Raw genomic sequence first — 22,119 nt, 5'->3', positions numbered from 1 at the left:
GCCAGCAGCCGCAGTGAGCGGCCGTCCAGAAAGCCTGCGACTGATCTGCCTCGCCCGGGAAGAGTGCAATGATGGTGCCAACTTGGGCCAGTGAAGCAACATCCTCCACAACTAGACTGAAGAACAAAAAGGACAGCAACTTGTCTGTTCCCATCCCCCAATTCCCCAATTAAAAAAATACACACACACACACACACACACACACACACACACACCTTTAAAAATAAATAAATAAATAAATAAATAAATAAATAAATAAAGACTGGGGTTTCTGAAAGATGAAGGAAGACAAATAGTTTCTAAAGGGTCATAGGTAGCCAGGAGGACACCCAGCCCATGTCATGAGGTATATGCAGCAGGAGAGAAAAGTAGCCACCACTTAAGACACATGTCATGGAGGTAAGTACAGGTGGAGCAAGGGAGTCGGGGGCAATTCAGAGAAGAGGTGGAGGATTCGAGGCAGATTGCCGATGGCAGACTGAGAGGGCAAATATGCACGGTGGGAAGACATGGGAGGGAGTCTGGACGATGATGGATGGCCCAGGAGGCTAGTGCTTCTGCCGGTGAGATCAGTAATCATGGAATGTGCCCTGTTGGCAAGACGAACCATCCATGCATTGTAAAGTCCAGAGAATTTAGCTAGAAGATATGTGGGTAAATGCATACTCGGCCTCTTCATTTTTCAGTAATAGAAAAAGCAGTAGGTGCGGGAGAAGTGGTCAAAGAGAAGCCATACTTGTGAACAGTCACTTCAGAACTTGTCTCCAAAGGACCCGGGCTTGCTTTTTCCTTAATGGTCCTGTAATTTGGATATGCCACCACCAAGGAGCAGTGGTGCCACCCACAATCATGTGAGCTTATGGCTGGCATCTCCTCCTTTATTCCAGGGATCTTCTTTCTCAAGCTTCTGCAGTTTTCCAACAGAAAGTTTTAACATCCCATTGAGAAAACAAATTCATTACGAGATAAACTGAAAATACGAAATATTAAGCTATTCACAGATAAGACTAAGAACAAAATTTTCAAGAAATAAGCAATTAGGTGTAGTTTTACTTTTTTTTCATTTCAACTAACCTAAACTGTAGTTCTAAGCCTCATCTGGTTAGCATATGCCTTTACTGCAAACCCTGTTTTTCTGAATCTAGAGTCAAAACCTTTTTGTGCATGTTAATTCAATTAAATCAGAAATAATTCATACCAAGGGAATATGCAGGAAGAAACTAATATTTGAGACCCACAATAATCCTCACCTCAAACCCTGCTAAATCAGCATTATTCCCTCTATTTCACGGATGAGAAAAAGTGTTTGAGAGAGATTATGTAGCACTCTGGAAATACGTGGCTAGGTAGTGTGGGAAACCAGCCCTTTTGGCCCCCAAAGTCTGTGCTCTTTCTTTGGTGACACAACGCAACTGTGTGAGACGTCATATTGAGAATAGAGAGGATACACAAATTAATAGGACGTGGTTCTCACCCTCAAGGGGCTTATAACCCAGGGAGGGGTCAGACCCACTATAAGTTCCATAAAAGAACCCATTCTCCTTGGGGGTGAGAGCCAAGCCAGTGGGAGAATCGGGAAAGACTCCATGGAAGAGAGGCTGCTTGGGATGGACTGCAAAGAATGGACAGGAATTCAGCAGGGGACGGACATATCCACAGCCGTAAAGCTCAGATCCCAAGCACCAGTCACACTCCTTTTGGAGTCAGGAACCCAAACTTAGGTCACTAGCCAATTTCCTTTGACGGTATTCCAAGAAAAATTACGGGTTTGCCTCCTTCATGTCCCAAGACCAGAAACATCTGCTGTGTGTTGCCTTATTGGGTAGGGGGAGAGAAAAGAGAGGACTGCGGAGGTAGATGTCCTCGTGATGTCACAGATAATGGAAAAGACCAAGGCCTCGCCAGTCCTAGGCGTCACTCTGAAATATGTGGCTACTCTAGAGATGGCATTCATGACACATTTCCTCTCTTAATTGACCCAAAGTGATACACAGTGGCTGCTTTTAGTGTTTAGCTGAGTTTATCCTTAACAAGGAGTCTTAATGGCCAAAATGCTTTCCCCTCCCAGCATTAGAAATTATACAGTCTTTGTCTATAACTGGATGCTGCAAATAAATTTAAAACTCTGTATTCACATGGTCTTATTTTATCATTAAAACAACCAGCTCAGATCATTACTGTTATTATCCCCACTCTACAGATGAGAAAACTGAGCCTCAGAGCTGTTGAATTTTTAACTGGCTTCGACAGACTTATTGATTCTATTTAAGAAACATCGGCAAAGGTTGTCTGTCCAATTTTCTTGTTTATACCTTTACTCAATATTCATGCAGACGGCTACCACCATGGACATGTGTAAATATGCAATTTGACTTTACAAATACATATTAATTACGGATCATACTATCCAACCTAAACTTGGAATCACTGCTAGTTCTACAGAGGATACTTGACAGATCCAAGAACTGCAATTCTGAATTTGTTTCAAATACTGTCTTTTGTACCCTTAGTAAATAGAAGTTGCTTCAATTTCTCACACACTTGAATTTCATCGATATTATAATGAGAAGAGATATATGCACGATATTCTTTGTAAACTCAAAAAAACCTGACAAACTTTACACCACTAAACAAGTGTGTTTTGTTATTAAGCTATTTTTTCAAAACAGAAAGCAGAAAGTGAAGCTCATCAGATTTTTTCCCCCAAAAAAACAGTTGCATTTCTGGCCCAGAGAAGCAACCTAAAAACAACAGTTAGTGAATGTGTCAATTGTTCTTCCTTGTGCTTGTCACTAGCCAATGTCATTGCTTGGTTGGACTATTCCTAAAAGGACACAAAAAATAAGTTTGTATTCTATGCGGATATTAATATAGAGTCTGGCAAACGTGAAATATAAAGTGGAAAAAAAGGAGAGCTACAAAAGTGTATTTTACAATAAATATACTATGAACTTCTGAGAATTTGCTTAAATCAATATTTTAAGTCATATGGTTGCCCAACTCTATTAGCCAAATGTAAAGGGTTCACCACAGGACAGAGCTAAAACATTTTGCTAATTTATGTTTATTGATAAGAACTTGGCTGGAGGAGGAAGATTCAACTTGTACTTCGATAAAGTATGCGAGCTGTAAAGCTTGGAACTGAATATTGCTGCAGTGCTGCTGGGAAAAATACAGCTAGAAGCTCTTCCCTGTTTTGCCACCATCCAGGCTGCAAATCCATGCCCCACGCCCATCTCCTCTCCCAACAGACACAGTGCATACAGTCCTGTGGTTCTACCCAGTGGAGCGTTGATGGGTAAGTGATCAGTCAAAGGTGCTGGGTACCATCAACAGAACGAACTCTGGAAATGTATTGAAAAGCTGTGGGAAGCCTAATGGGTCCACCAGAGGCTGATGAACAAGCACTGGAAAAGCCAGGAGCCAAGGAGCCCTGTGGAGTGGGGAAGCAGACACGCCCACAGCAACACAAACCCTGAGGCCTGCATGTTGCTGTATGTCTCCATCGCTTCTTCTTATGATCAAGAGTCCACATCCTAGAAGAGACTGTTTGACTGGCCAAGGTCAGGTTGTGTGGCCATCCCCTGGCTGTGTAGAGGCGAGGAGAGGAAGGACATAGCCTCTTTTGCTGCCTTAAGAGAGAAGCATCGGGATTTATTTTCCCACCAAGACCTCACAGTGTTGGGGAAAAGAAATTCTCAAAAAGGAAACTGGTGTGCTCCAGGAAAGGGGGGATGAATACTAGGAAGCCAAAAGGTGATGAATATTTACTAGCAAAAGCTTAGGAAGGATGGATAATGAAGGATTGCAAACAAGTAGGAAGGAATCTGGGAGGGCAGCTACAGGAACACTGCTTCCATGAGCACTCAACAGATGCCAGGCACCGGGCTATGATTTAGCTGTGTTATTTTATCCAACCTGCACAACAACTCTATGCAATAAGTACCATTGCTATTGTTTGCCTTATCTTAAGATGAAAAAAAAACCCCAAAGTGATGGTTATTAAGATAAAGCAGGGTTGGTTTGTTTTTTAACGTTGGCACTATTGACATTGGAACCAGATAATTCTTTGTTGTGGGGCGCTGTCCTGTGCATTGTAGATATTTAGCAGCATCCCTGGCCTCTGCCCACTAGATGCTGGTAGCATCCTACCTCCCAAGTGTGACAACCAAAAATGTCTCCAGACATTGCCAAATATCCCTGGGGCACAACAAAATTGTCCCCAGTTGAGAACGACTGAGAAAAAGTCACTTTTCCAACTCACATTGTGTAAGCTTTGCTCCTAGACCTGTCTGAAACCGGAACCTAAATGGCTAACCATGTTTGTGACACTTACGACAGTTGACAAAGCATTTTCACACCAGTTATTTCACTAGTATCTGATAATACTCTTGGGAGGGAGGGAAGACAAGTTTGGTTGTCTTCTTACTCCCTCTGAGGAAATAGAGCCTCATAGAGTTCGTCACTTGCCTAAGAGATCCCAATTCTCAATTTGTCAAGCCACCACTCAAAATCCTCTTTTTGGTTTGTTTAGTTTTTAGTTTGGTGTTTTGCTTGTCTTGTTTTGTTTTGTTTTGCTTTCAACCCAGTATTTTTCCCACTCTGCCACAGTTTTACTAAACAATAGAATTAATTTTAGGAATAAGTTCTTTGAGCCAATGTTAGAGAGGAATGTAAGTTCTTGAATGATTAGATTTTACTATTTTGAAACAAGTGAAAAGTCAAAAAGATCATCAGGAGGAAAGAAAAGAAGGAGGAAGTGTGGAAAGAAGGGAAAATGAATTCATCTGACTGCTCTGAGGTCTTTATCCTCACTGTCACCAAAAAACAGGTCCCCCTTCTATATCACAAGTCACTGCACCCCAGACGGACTAAGGGGGAAGGGTACTCCTTGGGTTTCATCACAGGGTGGCCCTATAGCCTTCGAACATGCTGGGGCATTGTTTTGTTTCTGACTCATCGGGAGGACTGACTCACAAATACCACTTAGCCTTTCACTGAAGGTCTCATAGACAAAGCCAGGTCAAGTGCGAGGCAGCTTGGAGTAAGGGATCAGATGAGCTCATGGCCCACGGCAGAACGGCTGCAGATGTTTGGATAGCAAAGACTTTGACAGCTGCAATGTTCCGATGTTCGTGACTTAGAGGCAAAACAAAACTCCTGGCTAATTGGGAACCAAGACAATGCCTCAAAAGAAAACAACAGGCCTTGGTTACTCACTGGCGCTCCCAGGCCGTGTCCCATCGGCTAGGAAGTGGGGACATCTAAGGACCACTAATGATCCTGATGATGCTCACCGCTATCACCAGCCTCCCCTCGTGCTCGAGGCAAGGGCAGGTCCTAGAGATACTGTAGCTGACCCAGCCTTGGTGAAAGTGTGACTATCGGGGGATGGGAGTGGGAGACATGAGGGTTGTGTGAACAGGAGATCCAGGTTAAACCAGTTGCCAGTTCTTCTTTTCTGCCTCCCTTATGTCCCAACCCTGTGTGGAACAGTAGATAGCCTGTGCACTTGGGGAATCGTACTCACCCCCAGCTTTGACTTTCAGTCTTTAATTTCTCTGGGTCTCAGTTTCTTCACCAGTAAAACAAGAGAACTGTACTTGTTCCCCAGGGTTGTTGTGAGGACTAATGAAAGCGTGTATGCAAGACACCTCGGATAATGCATGACATACAGTAGGTGCTCAATAAAGGCTACCCATCCCTTCACTGGAGAATCCAAAATCCCGGCTAGTTCCTCCACATTGGCCTCTGGTGCTGCTATCAGTCTGCACATACTACCTGCAGTGACGTGAGTTTAAATTCTGCTCCCCCACCCTCTGCAGCTCCTAACTCCCCCAAATGCCTTCCCCTTTTACTTTAGGGATCTTTCCTTCCTTTCGTGCTGTAGCCACTTCCGAGAATTCTTCAATGAAAGCTCTGACTTAAACAGAGTGGCACTAAATGCTATTCCAAGCAATTGCTTCCACAGTGAACTCCTGGCACAATATTGTATTTACTTAGTCCTTGTCATACCCAGAATAATTTCAATGCATACACTCCACGCCCTCCAAGAGCATTGTCTAACTGCTATGCATTCATGCCCATGAAGTCATCTATCTCTAAACCAGAGAGATTAAAAACTCAGCAGGAAAGGAAAAGAAGCATGTGGGGTCATATTTTTTTCTTTATTTTTTAATTGCTTAGATGAAAAAAAAGATCCCAGTGGGGGGGGGGGATGTTCCTTTAATGAAAATCCAGGTTAATAGAATTCTTAACCAACGGCTACAAATAGCAAAATCCTAAATAACTCATACAAGTACTTAAATACGTAATTTACTATACCTCCCTTCATCTCCACAAGTTGGATGGGCAGGCCTAACCTCATTTTCACCTAGTAAAGGTATCTGCTCTCAAAAAGAAAAACAAAAAAAGAATTAGATAGGAAACTCAGATACCCAGTCAAAGTAAACTGTAAAAAGCCAACAGACATTGAAACTTACTCCTAGAGGAAGCAGTTTTTCAAACAAGAACCTAGACTCATGCTGAAGGAAGACGTGTCGGCAAAGTGAGGCGTAGGAAGAAAGAATGCGCAGCACAGCCCTCCCACGACCCTGCCTTGGAGAGGAAGAAATATTCTATCATTTAGGATTTTCTGCTGGGCCTACACCAAGTATCTCTGTGTTTATTTTTTTTTATTGTGAAATAAACGGTTTTTTAAGTTAGTTTGAGCTGTACAACACAGTGCACTAGTTATACTTTTTACCCCTCAAAGTGACAACCCCCCTCCCCTAATCCGCCGCCCCACTCCCCCCTCCATATCCTACATATCTATTACAATTCCCTTGGCTCCACTCCCACACCATACTCCACGTCCCGTGACTATATATATATATATATATATATATATATATATATATATATTCAATTATAGTTGACATACAATATTATTCAATGGCAGCTTCAGGTGTACAGTGCAGTGATCAAGCCTCTACCCAATCCACGAAGCGGTCTCCCTAACAAGACAAGTGACCATCTGACACCCTACAAAATATTTACAACATTATTCTCTGTGGTTTTAATGAGGGACTTAGGGGATGAAGAATGAAGAAAATGGGCTTGGTCCAGGGCTCCCAGGGAAGAGGTATTGTCTTATTACATGCTACAGCTTTCTTCCTCGATCAAAGCAAGTATGAAGTGCTTTCTAGTAGCCCTCTCAGTGTCCATAATCCCCTTCTTTATGGTAAAACATTCTGTAACTCCATGAATGGAGACACATCACCAGCCCCCGCTGCAGCTAGACATGGCCATGGGCTCTGGCCAAAAAGAAGTGTCATGGGGCAGCTTCCAAGAGCCTAATTAGGAAACAGTGCTCTTTCCGCCTTCCGCTCCCCATGTTAGCCCCCACGATCCGTGGGAACGATCACATGGCTCCCACTGCTGGGCCAGGCGAGGATAAAGCGGAGGGACCCCTGGGTGCTGCCCTGCGGCTCCTTAGGTCCCAGCCTCTGAGCCGCAGGAGCTTTCGCCTGGGCTCCTTTGGTCCTCACTAAGGGACTTCACGCGCCTTCTCCTTCCTCCTGTTCCCACCTCCTCTGCTTTCTTAACTCGTTTGGAGTAGTCAAAGTGGGTTCGGAGGATTTGGGACAGCAACTAAACAGCAGGATCTGCATTCAGCTTTTCTGCTCCAGCTAACACAGGCACTACTGGACTTTTTGGTGGTACTCGGAACAAAGGTTTTGGATTTGGTACTGGTTTTGGCACAACAACTGGAACTAGTACTGGTTTGGGAACTGGACTGGGATTTGGAGGACTTAATACACAGCAACAGCAGCAGCAGCCATCTACATTAGGTGGTCTCTTCAGTCAACCTACACAAGCTCCTGCCCAGTCAAACCAACTGATAAATACTGCAAGTGCTCTTTCTGCTCCAACGCTGTTAGGAGATGAGAGAGATGCTATTTTGGCAAAATGGAATCAATTTGCAGGCCTTTTGGGGAACAGGAAAAGGATATTTCAACAATAATATTCCACCAGTGGATTTCACACAAGAAAATCCCTTTTGTCGATTTAAGGCAGTAGGTTATAGTTATATGTCCAATAATAAAGATGAAGATGGGCTAGTGGTTTTAGTTTTCTACAAAAAAGAAACAGATATTCGAAGCCAGCAACAGCAATTGGTAGAATCTTTGCATAAAGTTTTGGGAGGAAACCAGACCCTTACTATAAATGTAGAAGGTATTAAAACATTGCCAGATGATCAGACAGAAGTTGTCATTTATGTTGTTGAGCATTCTCCAAATGGTACTTCAAGGAGAGTTCCAGCTACAACACTATATGCCCATCTTGAGCAAACCAATATAAAAACACAGCTACAGCAACTTGGTGTAACCCTTTCTATGACGAGAACAGAACTTTCTCCTGCACAGATCAAACAGCTTTTACAGAATCCTCCTGCTGGTGTTGATCCTATTATCTGGGAACAAGCCAAGGTGGATAAACCTGATTCTGAAAAGTTAATTCCTGTACCAATGGTGGGTTTCAAAGAACTTCTTCGAAGACTGAAGGTTCAAGATCAGATGACTAAGCAGCATCAGACCAGATTAGATATCATATCAGAAGATATTAGTGAATTAGAGAAGAATCAAACTACAACTATGGCCAAAATTGCACAATACAAGAGGAAACTCATGGACCTTTCCCATAGAACCTTACAGGTCCTAATCAAACAAGAAATTCAGAGGAAGAGTGGGTATGCCATCCAAGCTGATGAAGAACAGTTGCGAGTTCAGCTAGATACAATTCAGTGTGAACTAAATGCACCTACTCAGTTTAAGGGCCGACTAAATGAACTGATGTCCCAAATCAGGATGCAGAATCATTTTGGAGCAGTCAAATCTGAAGAAAGATATTACATAGATGCAGATCTGTTACGAGAAATCAAGCACCATTTGAAACAACAACAGGAAGGTCTTAGCCACTTGATTAGCATCATAAAAGATGACCTAGAAGATATAAAGTTGGTAGAACATGGATTGAATGAAACCATCCACATCAGAGGTGATGTTTTATGACAGTTCACAAACTTGTGTTAAAGACTTGTGAAATGTATCTTCTTGCTGCATCAGGCCTTCCTTAGAATGAAACTGACCACATGGAAGAAATAGAAGACAGTCCTCTCCTGGCTTGGTTTTGAGAAGGTTACTGACAAATTATTGTTCTTGAAAACTGAAGTAAGTCATTTCACAGCCCTTCAAAGACAGCCTTTGAAAGATAGCCAACAGGTGTCATTTACTTTGAGAAGTCCATAATTACCAAAAATATGTACAATTGTACATTTTTTACAACAGCATTTCTCTTAAAAATAATCAGTGTTTAATGATTATTTTCCATTGAGCCTGTACTATGCTTTCCATAGCAAGTAAATATGAAATATCTACTTTGCACATAGACTGTATGACTACTTGGTTGTCGGAGATTTGTACTTCGGAATATAAATGTACATCAGTTTTTATATTTGTGAATTCATCTGTGGGAGGAGTAAAGAAAATCTAAGAGTATTTAATGATTAATATGGTTTTCTTTTCATTTATAAAGATTTGAAAATATATTTTTGTATTATTTTACTTATTTGGAATTTACAGACCACATCTAAGCAATTAGGATATAACAAAATTACATTTTATCATTTTTGCAACTTTTTGTTTAAACCTTTTTATTTCTAAAAAAGATGAAAAATGAATAAATTCTTGATTATAATTTAAAAAAAAAAGAAAGAAAAAGAAACAGTGCTCTTGTCAAGCCTTCTACATCTTATTGCTGAAACAGCATTCACCATGGTGACCATGGGGGGTTGGCCATCCATGGTGATGCAACACAGTAGAGAGAGCCTGGCTCCCTGACCCCAGGAGTATCATAGCTGCCCTGAACCTTCTCCCTGTACTTTTACATGAGGTGGAAAGGAACTTCTATCTTGTGCAAGATGGCATGTTGGGTTTTCTCTCACTCACAGCTGACTGCAAGCCTAAGTAACACAACTGGAGAGTGTAGGTTTTTGGGTTAACCCCGCAAGTCTGTTGACAGCCCCATGGGTTCACTTGAGCTCTAGTTCAGCTCGTACTTGGTGGACCAGCCTGGGTAAATCATCAACATGTTTATCACTTCTCTGGTTAAATGCCAGAGTACCAAACGATGGCCTAAAATGATGTCGTAGACTACAGTCTATTTTTAAGTCGAGAGAGCCTTGCACACATACCCATGTATGCACACACATACGTGTGTTATAATACATACACACTTTTCATTGAGATAGCAGCTGCATAGGTGGAAAGCGTTCTTTCCAGAGTGCCACATCTGGGTAAACTTCCAGAGCCAATTGCCTTTTTCACTTTGTCAAGGAGTAGAAAATGACTCATTGTATCTAAAGGGCTTAAGTGCCCCCTGATTTATTTACCTATCTGCATTCAATTAGAAAAGTGCCATTATTTTCTATTTATTTATAGACGTCATTTTGGTTATGCTGGTTCTTTACTGTATGTTGTTCACGTCCCCCGAGCAGAGAGGCATGTTTACAAAGCCCTTACCCATAATTAGTGTCACTCAGCGGAACAAGGCACCTCTGTTTTGTACCTGCCACAGCTGTCACGCTGTCTTCAGAATGAATTGCATTGATGGACGACTTGAGTCACCCATTTCTTCAGAAAGCAGCACAAAAAGTGTTATTGCAATGAGTCTGGTGCTCCGGGAAGCCATATCAGGTGTTACACACTGTGACAGCCTGAGCTCAGAGAGAGCTTCCTCTATTACATTTCCAGTTAATTATTCCTGTATTTTTCAATAACTCCATGTCATAAAAACGTGGCATTGCAGTCGATTTAGATTAGCTTTATCCTGTCAGGTGATGGCAGACATCAGACAACACGTTAATCACTGCATGTTGGCTTGGGTATTCATTCTATAGATGTGACTACCTTCAGCCATGTCTCATTGGTGGAGGCAGGGGAGCAGGGAAAGCATTTTTATGGGTATATATTTCATCAGAATTCCAATAAAAGTGCCATGTCTGTTTGAGAAAAATATACCATGCCCCACTGCTGTGTTTAATTTTTTCTTTAGGATACTTCTCTGTTAACATAAATTGCTTTAAGGAAAAGCATGTTGTAAGTCATATTTTTCTCCAAACATGAAGCCTTATTAAAACTTCAAGGTACGCTTTAAAAAGAAATCATCATGATCCTCTCTACTATTGCTTCTGGTGCCTCAGACCCAGTCCCAGGCCAAACAGACTTCATTCCAACATCATGCCAAGAGTGGGCAGCAAGAAATGGAGCTACAGCTGAAGGAATTCACCAAGTCTTCTCGGTGCTGGCCAGAGCAGGTACTGCACTGCACGTGCGCATTTTATCCCAAAGGGATCAAATGCTTCACAGAGCTGACTGCCAGGGTAATAAGTACACTACAGAAACTTCCTCCCCTTGCTTGAAGAATTCAAGCTACTGTATACATACAGTCAAAATGAAACAGAGAATGAAAAAGCTCTTGTATTCGGATTACTGCGTGCCACTTTCATAGGGATGCTTTCTGCTGTGGTTAACAGAAGCGGTTACCAACACTGGCTTAAATCATAGGCACGTTTATTGCTTGCTGAACAAGACACTTAGAGGTAGCTAGGCCCCGTTGGTTCGGAGAATTTGTGATGTCATCAGGGATCCAGGACCCTGCCATTCTTCTGCTCCATATAGGCATTCATCCTTAGACATGTTGCTTCATGGTCAAAAGATGGTTCCAGGCATCAGGTGGCCTCCTAGCGTTGTCTCTCCTATTGTCAAAAAGTTAAGTTCTTTCCCTGAAGCCCATGGCCAAACTGGGTCACATAACTGCCCCTAGGTGAATGGCTGGGAAAGCAAGTACCACGATTGTTTTCATCTCTGAAGTGGGATGTGGATAAAGGAATTGGGAATGGCTCATGAGGCAACCAAAAAGTCAGTCACAGGAGGGCCTGAGGTCATGCCATGGAGGGGATGCTTCTCCACTTAACGGCCTTCCTTCTCCACTTAATTTGGGCTTTTACGTACTGCCATAAATGCACAGGAAATGCGCTCAGAGAGATCTTGCTAAAATTTTATTCTGATTAGTCCCTCTTCTGCTAAAAATTCTTAACCGCTCCCCACTGACCGCAGGATATAGCTTACACTCCTTAATACGTTTAATAATATCTGCAATGGTTCACTCCTTTTTACCTCTAGAGTCTTATATCGCAACAGCATTACCTTTTGAGCTTTACACATGTTATTCTACACTACTTTTAGTTTTCCAATTGTACCCCATTCTCCAATTTTTGTATGCCACAGCCTCTACTTGAAACACTTTAAACACACACACACACACACACATACACACTTTTCCACCTGTCTAATCTTTCCTGTTTTAAAAACTGAGATATAATTTACATATAAAATTATATTAGTTTCAGATGTACGACATAATGATTCAATATACGTATATATTGCAAAATGATCACCACAGTAAGTCTAGTTAACTTCCATCACTACACAGTCACAATTTTTTTCTTGTGATGAGAACTTTTAACATCTACTCTCTTAGCATCTTTTAAATATACGCAATGTGATAAAAAAAATACAGTGAACATTTACATTTTAAAAAATTATTACAGTAAAAGACACATTGTCATTAATCACCCTCAAAATACTCCCCCTTGCTTTGAACATGCTTATCCCATCATTCTTGCCACTTTCTGAAGCAGCTCTGAAAGTCCTCTTTTGTGAGTGTCTTCAGTTGCGCTGTCATGGTTGCCTCGATGTCCTGAATTGATTCAAAACATTTACCTTTCATGGTCATTTTGACTTTGGGGAAGAGCCAGAAGTCACACGGTGTCAGATCCGGTGAATAAAATTAATGAGGACACACAGTAATGTTTTTATTTGACAGGAATTTCCATACCAGAAGTGACGTGTAATATGGAGCCTTTCCATTGTGATCACAAAATACAGTGAATGCTGCTGCAGAATGCCATTCAATGGAAAGGCAGGGATCTTCAATACAGGAAGTAGTGCATCAAATCTTAGTAACAGTGTGTGACAAATTTCAAGTTGTTCAGTGCAGTCAGGTGGGTGTGAGCTACGGTTGAGAGAAGGTGTGTTTTAAAGTGTGCCATAAATCATCCTCCATCATGACCACACTCCATGTCACACATCGCTTCTGGTATACAGCAATTTCTGTCAAATAAAAACATAATGATGGGAGAAATGTGTTCGAAGCATGGGGGAGTATTTGAGGAGGATTAATGGCAATCTGTTTTTTACTGTAATAATTTTTTTAAATCTAAACATTCACCATATTGTTTGATTACACCCCATGCAATACAGTACTATTAACTATAGTCACCATGATATACATTGCATTTCCAGGACTTATTTATTTTGTACAGTTAATCTTTGTTGCTCTTCAGATCTCAGTAGACATAATGTAACTCACTTCCTCTGGGAAGCTATCCCTCACTCCAAGGCCAAGTTCATTGCCCTTCCCATAGACTCTCCCAGAATCCTGTGTTTTCCTATCAGCATAGATGGGATCCAGGACATGCTGGACCCCAGGGGAAAAAAAGAGGCAGTTCTAAGAGAAAGAATGAAGATGAGAAAAATCAAAAACAATTTTTACCTGTTTCTTTCACTTAAACTGACTCTAAGGTCCCGTTCAGTTAGGAAGCTATTTGCCATGGCTATGCAGTTTAATGCAGTAAGAACGTGCGATAAGGTCAAACTGCCTCAGTTCAGGCCTTATTAGAAGATTCACCACTTATTAGCAGAGAATTGCTGGGTCCATTACTCAGCCTTTCTCAGTTTCAGTTTCCTTGTCTGTAAAATGGGGATAATGGTAGCATCTACCTGTAATAGATGTCATTAGTTGCCTACTAAACATCTGTTCCCCACCTACCATGAGTCTTCTGCAGAAAGGCAAACAATGGCTCTGAAGAAAATGAGATGCAAAGAAAAGTGAGTCCCCTTCACTTCCTCTAGGGGTTGACATGACGAATACAACCCCTAAAATTATGGCAGTCACCTTGTGACCCTACAGGGTGCCAACCCAAAGACAAAGTCACATGCTGAGAACAGCTAAGCAAGAAGGCAGAAAGAATCCAGGTTCTTAACAGTGTGACATGTTAAACTTGCTAATCATGAAGCTGCCCTACTTTTAGACCTCTTATTTCTATGGACAATTCATTTCTTTATCACTTAAGTCATTTCTAGTTGGTATTTTTCATACATAACAATTGAAAAAAAAAGTCTTAGGTAATACACTTCCTCTGAAGACTGTGAGAATGAAAAGAATTAATGCATCCAAAGAGCTCAGTACAGGACCTGGTCCAGAGAAAGCCCTTGAGACATGATGTCAATCACCATGATTCACCAGGGGACTCTTCATGGTCAGTGAAGAGAGACTGTGCCCGATGCAGCTCAGGCCAGGCCAGACAGTTGTAGAGGATAATTTCCTCAGAAGGGACCTTGTCTGGAGAAAACTCACCAATTTCCATCATTATCCAGGCCATTGCCAAAGACTCTATGAAGAATCATTACAATAATTTCTGGTTATAATACAGCAGTCTGAGAAGATCTGTGGCTATCAAATGATACCAGCATATTAAGCTTCAAATCATGTCTATTTGTTTTTTAAAAAAATTTTTAAGGAAACTAAAATCAGACACTTTAAAACTGGCAATTATAACTAGTTGCATGTGGTTGCCATGAATGACCCAGTTTTCTAAACTGTTTGATTTATTTGGGGGAATGTTAATTTACATTTGTCCCTTTCACTCATCACTATCCCTTTATTACCAAGCTTTATTACTGTGGACTATAAATTCCTCCACAGCATATGGACCACATAACTTTCTTGGATACCTCATTAACAGGGATTTTTTTTTCTAAACTGTAATTATAACAAAATATGGTACATTTTGCTTAATTTTCAATTTAATGCTTGAAGGTGCATAGGAAATGTAGCTCCGTGGCTCAGAGATGGGGAAAGCTGCCATGTATACACTCCATTCTAAAGAGTATGTCTGGGAAACAGATGTTCGTAGGAGCAAAAGAGAGATGAGGATAATGAAAAAGTGTCTATGAAATGATATCAATGATTAAAGGCCAGGATGTAGTTCATGCTCATTAACAGACGAGGAGAAAGGAATAGGAAAGGGAAATCTCAAAGTTATCAAAGAACATAAAAGACGCTTCATTCTTGGCACAGGCAACCTGCCTTCTTCCTGGCTCCTTCACAAACATCTTTCTGCCTCCTTCGTGCAGCCCAGCCGTGTGGACCTGCAAACACTGGATGTGTGTCCTGAAGAAGAACGAACTCCTAGGAGTGGAAAAGAACTCGGAGCACACTGGAAAACCTAATATTAGGAACCGTACAGTCCGAGGATTGTTTTTCTAAGGGATGTGTTTCATGAAAATATTCAGAAGAGTGGAAGCTATTTCAGAAAATTGTACATGACCCTCCTCGCCCCCCCAAAAAAAATCTCAAATGCCTTCTGCACTCTTGTTCCCACGTCTCCCTGCCACCCCAGCCACTTAAACGGTTAGCTCTTAATTTGTTGGAGCAGAGATGTATATAATCCACCTATGGATTGCCTTTGGAAAGCGTGTTATTTCTATCGTTATATAAAGGTGTCTGACGGAAATTCAGGAAGCGCTCAAAATCCATGGTAGCTGTTGGGACTCTTAATGTCACATGTGTGTCTATGTGTCATAACTGACACAAAGTCTAACCCAAACTGAATCAAGCAAAAAGGGAAGGTGCATTGGCTCACATGATTGGAAAGTCCAGAGATAATGCTGACTTCAGGAAGGGCTTGATCTGGTAGCTCAGTCTCACCAATGGTCTGGCTCCTCTCACCAATGGTCTGGCTTCTCTCACCAATGGTCTGGCTCCTCTCCATTTCTCTGCTCTCCCATCTGTAGTGTGGCCTCATCCTTGAGTTCCCCTGCCCTCTTCTCCCTGCCTCACCCCTGAAGCTGAGAGCTTTCCCTGGGATCACAAAATGAATGTCTGTCTCCATTCTTATGCACTCACACCATGCAATCTAGTAGATTCCATGGAGGAGACAAAGGAATCGCTCTGTTCCAGAAATTCTAGCAAAGATTTTCTCCCATTTCAATGGCTATTACTGGATTAATGGCCTCACCCTGATGTAATTCCGTAGCTAGAGGAAACAGATATAGTGAATGGCTCAAGCCAATTAAGACTTTCCCATGAAGTTTTAAGGGAGTTAAAATACCACCCACACCACACAGTAAAATGGAGACAGGAAGCTTTTCCAAAGGGAATTTGGAGAACCGTAAACCAGGAAGAGAAGCAACGTGTGCTGAGCACCAAGCAATGACACTATGTCCACTCAGGTAGCTTACTCTCAACAAGTGGCCACTCTGTCTCCTCTCAGAGATATCATGGAATGGGACACTTTGGGGAGTGTCAGATGAGAAGACAATGGACTATTGTTAAATAGATGTATTATATGGATATGGACATAGATACAGATATATTTCCTTAGAATACTCCTTAGGTTAACCTTGCCCTCTCTGAGTCTGAAGGACAAAAGTCAGCACTATGTCCTGCATCCCACCAATGATGGCCGAACGCCTATATCCACAGGAGAAATTCAAGGTGTTAACTTTCCCCTCTAATTGTTTCTGTATAATACCCAATCTATGACTAAAAAAAGGCCTAGAGTCTACAGCCAGCATTTCATGAAGTCACCTGCAAATAAAATATGAATTGACGATTTTTTTGGTGAACATCACACCATCCTTTTCCCAGAGCTACTGCAAAAAAAAAAAAAAATTCACAGCTATTTCTTTCGTGTTTAGCACAGTGTGTGTCACGTAGTAGAGGTGAATAAATATTTGAACAAATATTCCTTTGAGTGAATGAACACACATAAATAGGTACAAACACAGGTATAAAACTGAAAAGGGAAATGGTCCCAACCCCAAGCCGCACATCATCTCTCAATGTCCCCCCATCACTGGCGCTAACGTCCCTGCTTAAGCACATGACCATTCATACTGACATAGCTTTAAAAACCATATTTGATTTAAGTCCCACTGGCCAGTTGTGGGTCTGCTGTCTCGGCTGGTTCATGGGACACAAGGATTTGGAGCAAATGCAATATTATAAAGGTTCACACTTCTCCTATTGGACTTTCTCCTAAACTCAATGCCAAGGCTTCCACCCCTCTTTTCCTTTTCCCACCTCAAAAGGACACTAGATGGACTAGGGATGGGGAAAATTTGGATCAGAAAAATCTGTAAAACCCATTACATTTTAAGTGTGGTTCCAAAATGTGGCTAATTTGACTTGAAAATTAAGGGAAGTAAAGAATAAAAGACCATTCTGTCTATCTAAGCTTCTTCAACTGAAGGCAAATTACGAGAGACAAAAGTCAGAAATAATCCCAGGTCTTCTTTTATATGTTTTCTTTTAACTTCTAAAGTTATAAGCACTGTCAGAATACCCTGTGGAGTGTTCTCACAGCTTCAGAATTACAGAAAAATCAAACTGCTGCCCTCTGCCTAGCCGTCACTGATGTGCCGTGGACTGACTTCACTTAGCACAGCTATTGCCACCCCAGAGCCTGGAATTATGGAGCTGACAATACACTGACGAGGTCCAGTGTGACCGCGTTGGTAAGCCTGCACCTGGCAACGTTTGTCTGTGGAATTCAGTTTCCTACATTGCATGTCTTTCCCCAGCACTAATACTATCATTTAAGAAACAAGAACAAGAGCTAGGCCAAAGTCAGGGTTGGTTATGCCATAAATAACCTCATGTTTGAAGCAATTTATGCAGCTGCCTGGTGAGCCCAGCCCGAGAGGCTGGCGCACACGGCTGCCGCATGTATGGCCCAGTTGGGGGGCGTTTGGGGCACGGAATGTGGCTATTGGCACAACTTTGTTCTGTACCTGGACCAGCTTGAATTGCTGTCTCGTTACCAGGAAATCTAGCAGAACTTTGGGAACCCGTTAGAAAAAAGGCCATATAGTTCATGACTTGAGGATGGAAAGAGGGATGCTGTCAGCAGGCCATTTTTGCCATCAGATTGGGCCTAAGATGAGTAGACTGAGGATTTAGGCTGGACAGAAAGACCCTTTTCATAGACTCGCTTAAGTACTAGCTAACAAGAACAATAACTTCCACATACTGAGTGTGTACTATGGGCCAGGTGGGATGCTGAGCATTTTAGATGTATTATCTCTAATTATCACCATTACCACGCAAGGAGAGGGGGAGAGAGGGAGAGAGGAAGAGAGGAAGAGAGGGAGGAAGAGGGGTAAGAGAGGTTATTTTATTAACAAGAACGCTGATTTGCAGAAAAGTTAGCTGTCTTGTTTAAGATTAGTAATGTGCCAGGCATGAGATGTGGCCCGAGTTTTCTTCGGCTCGTAAGCCCTCGTTTTTTCTCCCTGAGTCACGCTGCTTCCTGCCATGGCCTGCTTCCACCCCTGTGAAATAAAAAGCCACACAAATAACTGGCGACCCTCTACGCACCAAACCCCCGGATTGACCAGTGGGAGTGTTCAGATCAACAGCACGTGCGTCTCAGCACAGGGACACAGCCTGTGCCCAACCGAGGGCAGCCTTTCATCGCCCTCACCTGGAAAGCTCTCTTCATACAACCCCCCCGACCAGAGCACCCAGACCAGGAGATTTCCAAACCAGGTGGACGTGGACAGTTTGGATCCCAACAAACAATCTCTCAAGGATACTCGTCCTCTCCAGCTCAGGATGGAGGGCTCCGCTAACAAATGGTTTGAATTACAGGGAATTTGAATGTGTTCTCTTTTCTTGGACAGAGTCGATGCAATTATGAAATAACCCCATTTTGAAAGTGTGTTGTCCATATGCTGTTACAGCTGAGTCCTTTCACGAACTGCAGACTCCTGACCGTTTCATGTGGAATCACACCCCCACATGAAAAGTGGACATCCATAATCTGTGAAAGGATTCGAAAGTGAAATTGATGTCATTGCATTGAAAATTCAAGCTATTGAAACCTAGACAGCCCGAGTTGGGGACAGCGGGAGAGTTGATATTATTTAGAAAAGAAACAACAGCTGTCTAATGATACTTTAGGAATTAGAAAAATCTCATAATTTGCCAAGATGAGCTAAATGTTATGACACATTAAATGCTGACATCGAAACATGCTCTAAAATGAGTTCCCCGCTGCTTACTCACTTTATTTTCTAAAGGGGAAAGACTTTTTTTGGTATTAAGAATTTTCCATTCTTGGACTCAATCTAAACAATTTTTCTATCCTTCCTGCTTTCCAAGTGCCTTCCAAAGACCACTTAGAGCTGTACAGAGAGGGAACAGATCTCTCTGAAAATGAATTAATTAACAAAAATCTCCTGCTCTGGTCTTACCACACAAAATGGCTGCAACAACCCACTGGAAATCACACACACACACACACACACACACACACACAAAGAATATTAATTCAGGCCCAAGAGCAAAATTGCATCTGAAAATTAAAACTGCATGTTTGCACATGATGAGTAGATTTGACTGAATATTCTTATGGGATTATAAGCCCCAAGGTCATGTTGTACGAGATTTGCTTGAGTGAACAGAAGAAAATGTCCCACAGACACCCACAGAGGTCCTTTTATGTCCCTGTCTCTGTCTTCCTCAGCTTCTCATAGCTGGGTTCACTGATCCCCTAACCTATGTAGACTCAGCCACCATTGCCCTCCCTTCACCCCCATCCCACCCCAGAGCAACTGGATTCAGAAAGAGGAAGTATGCAAACAAGCCTGGCCAGTTCCTCCTCTTCTTTCACTCTCCCTTCCCTACTCTGGCCTCCCTTCCCATCAAGGTCAATGCAGTGAGATTTTATATAATACTGTGTCTTCCCTTTTATGTTGGTCAGCATTCTAATGTCCCAGACCCATCATTCATGACCACTGGGCACTCATGTCCCCCAAGTCGTAACTTACTGTGGTGCATATGGTCATGCGCACCCCAGGTCCACTTTCAGGAAGAACTTATACCCCCAACAGCTGGGCGCACAGCTAAAAGATAGCCCTCAGCTGTTAGCCATTTTTGAGAATGGCTTCTGTAGAAGAAAAGTGTCCAGCCCGAAGTCATGCCTCCTTCTAGCAATAGCCCCATCAAATGACTGATCAATATGGAAAAATAAAAGCCTGACCCCACCACAGGCCTCCACCTCCAACTCTGGACAATTCTGAGGAGCTCTCCCAAGTTTCCCCGTGGGGTCAGGCCTTTGTTGGGATGGCATCTCAGCTAATCTCTCTCTGCTCAATCCCGCGTCCTATCTCTTCCTTCAACGATGTTGATTCCAAGAGCATTCCCAAGTAAACCTCCTGCATGCTGATTTGCTTCTCAGAATCTACTTCCTGGGGAACCCAATCTGTGACACTTACCCATTCCTACAGTGTCCCCCTTCCGGTAACATGGTGTCTGTATCTGAATCTTGACCTTGAACAAAGGCCCCACTGTATCCTAGCCTCCTCCCTGTAGTTTCAGGGCTGGGCTTTGGCTGGGGGCACTAGGCTGAGATGGTCTGTCTCCTGTTGGATGTCAAGCTGCACCACTGCTCACAAGACCCTGGATGACAGATGAGGATCTGAGTGGCAAGCCCACAGTTCCCACACTCCCAGTAGGCAACCCCTTCATCCCCCATTGGCCCCATGCTGAGCATATGCCAGAACCAAGAGGGGATATTGCTTCCTCCTGGTCCATTCCTCAAGGGATTAACCAGTGTGCCTGGTTCACCCACTAGGCTGAGCCTTTGCAAAAAAACAGGATACCCCCCAACACCTCCCTGCACAGCGGGCCTGCTGCCCTAAAGGTTGACTTGGAACCACGCCTACCTCCTTTCACCACCACTTGACACCCATCACAACAAACCCCGTCATGTAACAAGTGACTGGGTAGCTCAGTGGCATCTCAAAAGTGACGACTGGAACTCAGATATTGATTTGTTCTTCCAAAAGCTGACTTTCAAGAAAGGGGTAAAAATAGATGTAATCCAGTGAGCTCGGTATCAGTCCCTTGTGAATTCCAGAATGGGTTATTGAAAAGATGATTAACGAGCAAAGGCAAGAGAAAGTGCTGCTTGCTAAGAGGCTGTGTGGATGTACCATATCCAAGTCACTGGATTCTTGGGGACAATTCAAATTAAAACAACAAGCACTTATTGGCACCTCTTCTGTTGCACACCAGGCACTATACTAAGTATCACAGGGAATACAAGACAGTAAGGTACAGGCTCCATCCTGAACGGGCCAAGACAGAAGCCAGTACAGTCTGATAGAGATATTATCTGGGAGGTGGATGATGGAAGACAACAGGCCATTAGGAATTTAATATCGACCAGGGCGGGAGCCTTTTGAGATGAGAGTCAGAGTTCCATCTGTCATCTTGGACTAGTCAACACAGCAAGCCTCACATAGAAGGAAAAATCAAATACCTGCTTCTTAGGTGGGAATGGCTGGTATGAGAGAGCACAGAGTATAGTTCCAAAATTATCTCAGGAGGTTGAAATGAGAGGAGAAAATCTATTCTCCCCAATAATAATCAGGGATAAGTATAAAATCTTAAACGTTTAAAGGAAAATCAATAACATAAGAAAAAACGTTTATGTTATAGAGCTTGATTTAAAAGCAGAAATAAGACTGTACCTGAGCTATGATTGTGGTTATGTAAAAATATCACATGAATTTTTTTTAAACATATATATATATATATATATATATATATATATATATATATGCAATTCACAAACACAAGCCAGGAGCACTCCACTTCATAACTATCCAGGTTAAAAGACTTAATTACAAGGCCAAAAGAAGAGAGCAGTATCTATCAAAAGAAACCAGCAACTACCTCACAAAGTACTGAAATCCTCAACGTTAAAATAAGTGTAACATTCACATCAAAAGCTATATTAGTTCCCCCTATACTGGTGAGGCCAGACTTACAGTATCTTATGTCAAAATGGCTCTTCCATTTTAAGACGGACATTACCATTCATCAATAGGAGATTGGTTAAATAAATTACAGTAATCCACACAATGAAAACTAGGTAGCTAT

The 22,119-nt window shown here is 42.2% G+C and overlaps 1 pseudogene; it reads left to right on the top strand.

Annotated features, from left to right (window-relative positions):
- The first annotated feature begins 393 nt into the window (after positions 1–393).
- LOC109381327 (nucleoporin p54 pseudogene) lies at positions 394–9,722 on the top strand (annotated as a pseudogene).
- Positions 9,723–22,119: the final 12,397 nt, after the last annotated feature.

This window comes from Hipposideros armiger, unplaced genomic scaffold (assembly GCF_001890085.2).
Source record: "Hipposideros armiger isolate ML-2016 unplaced genomic scaffold, ASM189008v1 scaffold_47, whole genome shotgun sequence".
Lineage (NCBI taxonomy): Eukaryota > Metazoa > Chordata > Mammalia > Chiroptera > Hipposideridae > Hipposideros > Hipposideros armiger.
The sequence above is the reverse complement of the archived record's forward strand: the minus strand, read 5'-3'. Positions and strand labels throughout refer to the sequence as shown.